Source organism: Colobus angolensis, unplaced genomic scaffold, assembly GCF_000951035.1.
Source record: "Colobus angolensis palliatus isolate OR3802 unplaced genomic scaffold, Cang.pa_1.0 Scaffold301, whole genome shotgun sequence".
NCBI classification, from domain to species: Eukaryota; Metazoa; Chordata; class Mammalia; order Primates; family Cercopithecidae; genus Colobus; species Colobus angolensis.
In genome coordinates, this window is record NW_012116278.1 from 3,413,301 (window position 1) to 3,421,546 (window position 8,246).

Below are 8,246 nucleotides of genomic sequence, written 5' to 3' on the forward strand. Positions count from 1 at the left end.
ATCCTTCCCATTTTGCCCACCTGGTGACCCTTTACTCACTCAGGTGTCCTCCTTCAAGTGTTCACTCTTTCAGAAAGTCTTTTTGACCTCATCTGGAAGAATCCGTTGCTTCTTCCCCTGGGCGCTTGTTATACTTGGACATTTCCTGTGTGATAGACACACCATAAGGGGACCCCCCGCCCAATCTCCCAGTGAGTCACACCCAAGTATATTCTCCTCCACTTCCGTGTAGGCAGGCGGGCTTCTAACCCATAGAATATGGTAAAGGTGATGGGATGGCCCTCCCTTGCTTAGGTTACTTTATGTGGCAAAGACGATGGGATGTTGTTCCTATGATTACAGTATGTTACATAAGGCATTATCTTAGCAGCCTAGAGACAGAGATCCCTTGTGGCTTTCAAGAAGTCAACTAACATTTATGGACCACCTTGCTAAAAATTGTGAGTAACTTCTCAGAATAGAGAGTGGCTTCCAGCCAACAACCAGGAAAAAGGTGGGCCTTCAGTCACACTGTCAGAGAGATGGACTCTGCCATCGACTGCATGAGCTTGGAAGTGGAACCTCTCCAAGTGAAGATTTCAAATGAGAACAGAGCCCTGCCAACACCTTGATTGCAGCCCTGTGAGATCCTGAGCAGAGGAAGAGAGGAACCGACTAACCCATGCCCTGACTCCTAACTCATGGAAACTGTGATGTAATAAATGCATATTGTTTAGGCAATCAAGTGAGTAACAATTTGTTACACAGCAATCAGTTACTAATATACTATATTACAGCACACAGCCAGTATTATTCTTTATATGTTATTACCAATTGAATGAGAGCCATGAGAACAATGACTAGAGTTCAGCTCTTTCAGCCCACACACAGTACCTGGCACATAGTAGGCACTTGATAAACTGTTTATTGAATGAAAAAGATGAATAGGTTTTTAAGGTTCCACCTGGCTTTGAAAAAAAAGATTATAATTTTAGGATGTTGAAACATCATTTACTGTGACCTTCATAGAAGGTCAATGAGAATATCATATTTCCAAAGAATAAAGAAGAATGCAGACAGAAAGCATTCTTCTGTAACAGTTATAGGTTCTTTGACACAATTTGCCAAGTAGTTGGGCACGCCTGGCCCTGTAAATGTAATAACAGTGTCTGTCAAGTGTCTTTGAAGATGGTCAAAGTCAAAAGCAAAACTCACAGAACTGGCTGAAAGGCAGCTAGGACTATTAGCTGCTATTTGAAACCCAGAGACAAAGAGACATTAAGAGCCACAAACCAGTCAAAGGAAGAGTCATCAGTCAGTTTTGGAGCCAGGGACAGAAGTCTCAATTGGTATCAGCCCAGAACTCCCAGAAAACGTTTCATACCCCCCTACCCCTGTCCTCCTCTTCCTCCTTTCCCCTACCTCCTCCTCTGTTATAGAAACATAAACATAATCCTCAGAGCAAGAGAGGCCTGCAGACCACCACCTCCAATCCCCTCATTGTACAAATGGGAAGACTGAGGTTGGAGAGAATGAACTTGACCAACACTATATGGAGGGTCTGAGCCCTGGTTCAAGTGATTCTCCTGGTTCAAGTGATTCTCCTGCCTCAGCCTCCTGAGTAGCTGGGATTACAGGCACATGCCACTATACCTGGCTAATTTTTGTATTTTTTGTAGAGATGGGGTTTCTCCATGTTGGTCAGGCTGGTCTTGAACTCCTGATCTCAGGTGATCCGCCCGCCTTGGCCTCCCAAAGTGCTGGGATTACAGGCGTGAGCCACCACACCTGGCCAATTACATTTTCACACTGCCCTGAAGACTAAAGTTAAAAACAAAACAAAGCAAAAACCTCCCTTAAGGATCAGTGAAAAAATGAGGCGATTGCATGGAAAGTGAGACATCTCACTATTTAAAAAATGTTTGATGGGAGCTACATAGATAGGCAAAGCAAAGGAGCGATTTGCTCAAAGTATCGTACTTCTTATAATCAGCCCAGAGCTACCTGTTGTTCCACATTTCCACCGTTTCCACGTTTCCACTGCGCAGTTCCCAGTCACTGTGCAATGTGCTTTACGTGTGTTCTCTTCATTACCCTTCCAGCCACCCTCTTTAAGCTCTTTTTCTGGGGGGAAGATGGAGTAGTCTCACTCTGTCACCAGGCTGGAGTGCAGTGGCGTGATCTCGGCTCACTGCAACCTCCGACTCCCTGGTTCAAGTGATTCTCCTGCCTCAGCCTGTTGAGTAGCTGGGATTACAGGCACATGCCACTATACCTGGCTAATTTTTGTATTTTTAGTAGAGATGGGGTTTCTCTATGTTGGTCAGGCTGGTCTTGAACTCCCAATCTCAGGTGATCCACCCGTCTTGGCCTCCCAAAGTGCTGGGATTACAGGCGTGAGCCACCACACCTGGCCAAGCTCTTTTTTTTTTTTAATAGATGAAAAAACTGAGGCTCAGGGAGATGATGTGATTCCTCCAAGGTTAATAAGCAGGGACTATTTTTTTTTTTCTTTTCTTTTTTTTTTTTTGAGATGGAGTCTCGCTCTGTCGCCCAGGCTGGAGTTCAGTGGTGCGATCTCGGCTCACTACAAGCTCCACCTCCCGGGTTCCCGCCATTCTCCTGCCTCAGCCTCCCAAGTAGCTGGGACTACAGGCGCCCGCCACCTCGCCCGGCTAATTTTTTGTATTTTTAGTAGAGACGGGGTTTCACCATGTTAGCCAGGATGGTCTCGATCTCCTGACCTCGTGATCCGCCTGTCTCGGCCTCCCAAAGTGCTGGGATTACAGGCTTGAGCCACCGCGCCCGGCCAAGCAGGGATTATTTAACCAAGTCCCTCTGCAGTACTGACCATGGTGCTCTGATGCTGAAATGGGTTGGAGGCTGAGGCTCAGAAAAGAGGATGCCAGCTGGGAAGCTTTGCCTGGGACCCTCACCTCACACCTCACAATGACTGTATCCAGCCACCCATCACCACATTTGACAAACACAATGAGACAGCTCCTGACTGTCAGCTCCAGGAGGGCAGGGACCATGGCAGTCTTGCTCCTGCTGAATCCCCAGAATGTAGTCTGGCAGAGCAGAGGGACCTAAGTGCCATCTGAATAAATGAATGGAGTGAATGCATGAATGGATGCCCCAGCGAACCATGCTGATGTGTACATGGCGAGGATGATTTTGCTAGGGGCTTCTCTAATCAGAACAGAGCTGGTGTTGGAGTGAGTGTCCCAGTGTAACCAATACCTAATCCCCTGATTTAAGATGCTCTTAACAGACTTCGTAGCAATCGGATTACAGCACAGCATGCCTGATAAGGTTGCTTCCACTACTCTGCCTCTTTCCAGCCCACAAATCACCTCCCTGCAATTCATTTTTGCATCATAATAGTCTGCTATTTCCCCCAAAGCTGTATAAGAGAAATTGGCATCAATTCCACCTGTCTTACTATAAGATGCAGTGAGAGTACAGACTTTGGAGAAACAAACTCATAGCTTGGACACTCAGTTTCCTCATCTGTACAGTGGAGGTAATAATAGTATTCTTTTCACAGGATTCTGGGGATTAAGAGAAACAATGTCTATAAATTGTTTAGCCCTCAGGAATCACTTAACACATTTTCCTTGAGGAAAAAGCCTGGGACAGGCACCACTGGCTACTGGCAGGGCTATGGGCAAAACAGCAACCTTCTCCGGCCCCTGAGTGTCCCATACGTAACGCAAGAGTGGGAGAGGAAGGAGTCTAAGGAACCATTCAGCAAATAGTTACTGAGGAATCTACTGTGTGCTCATCCTTGGGCTGAACACTGGACACAGAGAGATAAAGGAGCCGTGGCCTCGCCCTTGAGGTGCTCCTGTGTGGTAAGAGCTTTGAGAAGTGTGTCAAGCATTGTAAAAGCACCTGGTATGTGCAAGGCATATTGAAAAACACTTTCCATATAAAAGCACAATCAATATTTGCAATAACACTGATGACAGCACCACTGTCCTTGTTTTAGAGGTAAGGGAACTCAGGTACAAAAAAGCCCTCCGTGATTTGCCCAAGGTCACAAAGGTTGTGAATAACAGAGATGGGGTTTGAACCTGGAGACCAGCTCTGTGCTCTAACTCCCTTTCTTGCACAAACATAATACGATTCTCCATAATGATGAGACAGACTCAGGAGATTATACTTAGGCCAAGATAAATACCAGTATCTCTCCTCCTTTCCTGATATTTTTGTGCTTTCTCTTTTTCTCACCTCTCTTTTATCTCCCTGCACTTCCATCAATATTGTCTGCATTATCTACTACTCATAGAGGCAACTGCTTCTCTTTTCGTTGCTGATATCATTCCCACTGACATTGCAGGGAAGAGGAAGGTTGTGGTCCTGGAACGTGAGTGATAACTCCGGTTGCTAACATCCTTTCTCCAGGGATCCCAGAGCTGGGAAAGGTTCCTCATGACAGCCAGCATTAGACAACCTTGAGCCTCTTCTTTCTCCTGCAATCAGGCTGAGAACCCGGGGGGGTCCCCAGATCCTCTCCATCTCTCCCAATGACATCTTCTTGACTAAACCCCTATTCATTCCTTCCACCACAAAATGTCAGCTAATGAAACAGGAATCGTTTGCATGTGGCTTGTTTTTAACCTTTGATATTCCCAGCCAAATTTTCTAGAGAAAGAGTGACCCTCGTATTATTCCCATCCATGGGAAAATGTGGTCCTCATGCCAGCCCCAGCAGAGATACTGAGACAGTTCAGCATTTCTGAGCCAAACATTAGGGGGATCGCACAGCATAGGGGTTCAAAGTAGGAGCTCTGTGGCCAGACTGTTTGGGTTGAAGTCCCAACGCTTCCATTCACTACTCTTGTAAACTTGGGTATGGTTACTTCCCTATGTCTCAATGTCCTGTCTGTTTCACCAGGAGCATCATGATGATGGCAGTGACAATGATGGTATCTCCCTTACAGAGTAGTGGGAGGATAGCATGAGTTAAAATACAAGTGTTTAAAACAGTTTGACACTCAATAAACATTAGCTTTACTTTTCTGTATGTCCCATGGCAAAGGCATCTCAAATTCATCTCCATTGCTTTTAAAGGTATATTCCAGCGGATAAAAGGAAAGGAAAGACACTCCCAATGACTATGAAATATTTAATAGCAAAAGGCTTTTTAAGATTGCCATAACAAAGAGGGAAAATAACTAACAACTCAGTGTTACTCTATGAGTTGCAACATGTTTTCGTTTGTTGCACAGAACATGAAACATACAGGTTGCAGTTGTCTTCTGGGGAGGCAGGATGTTTGGGAGCCTTACTTTACAGATGAAAGGTGAAGCCACTTGCTGTGGGGTCACACAACTAGTTAAAGGGAAGCTCTGAGACTGGAATAATGGTTTTCTGCCTGGTATCCAGAGTGCAGCTCAATTTCTTGGTTAAAACCAACACATAGGAATTAAACCACAGGCCTGCCGTGGTGACTCACATCTGTAATTCCAGCACTCTGGGAGGCCAAGGCGGATGGATTGCTTAACCCCAGGAGTTCGAGACCAGCTGGGCAACATGGTGAAATCCTGTCTCAATGAAAAATACAAAAAATTAGCCAGGCATGGCAGTGCCAGCTAACCAGGAGGCTGAGGTGGGAGGATCCTGTGCCTGCTGGTAGAGGCTGCAGTGAGCCATGATCATGCCCTGCACTCCAGCCTGGGTGACAGAATGAGACCGTCTAGAAAAAAAAAAAGAAAAAAGAAAAATGCCCAACACAATTTACTCTTCTTCCTTCTGTCTTTTCAACTGCTCCAGTGTGTTCAAGTTTCCAGGAACATTCCTAAGGGAAGGGCATTCACTGGCCAGAGCTGGGGAGCATTAATGAACAATTAAAAGTGGTTTTGGTGAAGAAAGCAAACGGAAGCCTGCTGTGTGCCTGGGAGAATAATATTTTCCCTCTGAAGAGGGCAGTATGCAACCAAGGCCAAGTTGTGTACTCAGGTTTTTCTCCCAGGTCTTGCAGTGCAGCCCTCAGAAGCCGAAGCATTTCAAAGAGCTCATTTCTGAATGGCAAACATCTTCATACATGAAATAGGATTCTGGAGGTTTGAGCACAGTTATACACTGCCTCTTGCCTGAGGGGACACAGTGCAAACTGATTCTAAGGTGGTTATGCAAGATGGATGGAAGAAGCTCCAACGATTTCTTTTTCTATCATCTGCCCTCCCAAATCATCCTCTATGAAATTAAACAATAGCATAGCATCTCAGATGGTCTCTGACGTTTGCAGAAAAAGTGTTTCTTTTTCTACTACGACTGCAAGCAGCCTGGTTTCTGCTGCCTAAAGCAAAACACCTCCTCGAAAACCTCCTTTGCACAGAAATAAAATGTTGGGACTGGGGATCTTAGCTCCTGGGATGCATTTATCAAGCCAATCACAGTAATTGTAATTAAAACACAAACTAAGTGAAAGCTGAGCATGAAATACATTAGCAGGATACCTGAACTGCATACAATTAAGCCTTGCTTGGTGGCATTTTGAGGTATGTCATTGATACATTTCTGGGGTGGAGAAGATTGATTTTTTTTCTTAAACATCTTGGTCTAGTTGCATGAAAGGCTTCAATGTCAGTTACAAAGGAGGAATGAGGATACACACTATTAACAACTAAACTTACAGCTGTAAGACAGATGTCCAAAGGTAGCCTAATCGGCTGTTTTAAAAAACTCTTCCTCAGACATGCTGTTAAATACGTTTATTGGGCATTAATTTAACCTAGGTCTACTTTAGGGAAGTAAAGAATTGAAGATCTTCAGGGAAAATGCAGCTTCCATTCCTAGCCTCAATGCATTAAGTCAACGGTGTTGAAAACCTTTCCACTCTTCCCCACTGTCTAGAGGAGAAAGTCTGTTCTCCTTAGAGGTTCTTCATTCAGGTGTTGCTTCTGCAGTAAAGTCCTTACCATATTCTCCTCTCCTAAACCTGGCTCCATTGGCCATTACAACACTTATCACACTGGTTTTTAACTCTATTTATTTGATCTTTCTCCCCTGGGTCTCCAGCACCTAGCACATGACCCGGCACAGAGCAGATGATTCAAAAATGTGGAATCAAGAGCAACCAAATAAATAAACGAATGAATAAATGAAGGATCTATCCTTCTGGGTCCACCACAAACCAAATCCTCCAGGTAATCCTCCATCTTGCCCTACACTGGATAGAAGTCAGCTGGCTCTGGCTCTGCAGTGGAAATCCTGGAAGAGATTTAGGAAAAATACATAGGAGAGTAGCTTAGGAGAGGCAGCTCAGGTTGGAAGGGATGTGCGTGAGGTAGAGGTGTGTGTGTGTGTGTGTGTGTGTAGCACTATGAAGCTCCCCCTTAGAATAAAAGCACACGGCTTTTACTTAGATCTTATTTGGGGGATTGGGTGGGTGATGACAGACTCCAGGGCACACCTGAGTGTATCTTCCCATTTTGCCTAGGGATGGGAGAGCATAGAAGAGTTTTTCTCCAAGTCACTTCAAATACGCATATTTTTAATTTCTATTTTGAGATTGTAGGTCCAAATGCAGTTGTAAGAAATAATACATAGACATCCCATGGACCCTTCACCCAGTTTCCCCCCATGCTGACACGATGGCAGCCAGGACATTGACATTGATACAATCCACCCACCTTACTCAGATTTCACCAGTTTTATATGCGCTCATTAGTATGTGTGTGTGCGAGCGTGGGGTGTACACTTTATATAATATTTCTGAAAGTGGCTTTTCCCTCGCAATGGAGACTGGGAAGGGGTCCAGTCTGATCCATCCCTGCCACGGAGTTGGCTCCGGCAGACAGCAGTCTCTGCTTGTATTCGTCTCTCGCACACAGTAGGTGGCCAACGACCGTCCACGTAAACCCTTGAACTTGTCATGTCAGGGCGCGTTCAGGAGGGGAGCGCCACACACTGTAAGGAAGAAAACTGAGACTGAAGTGCCCAGTATTTTGGAAGCAAAAATCAAACAAACAAAAAACTTGACGATTTCACCCCCGAATTGTGAATTAGCTAGCTGGCTAATTGCTCCAAAGCGATCCTGGTGCCGGCACTCGCTGCCAACGCCGAAAAACGCAGTTTCTGAGCCCCGCTCCTGGCTCTGCAGGTGGGGTAGGGGACGCGGGAGCTCCTTCCATCCCTACCCCCGCGTTCACCCCTTTCGTCCCTGGGGCTGGACTGTTTCACCCCGTCTCCAGGCAACGGCCAGGCGCACCGGGCGGGACGTCATTTCCTGAGGAGCCCGGGGGGAGGGGGCGGGC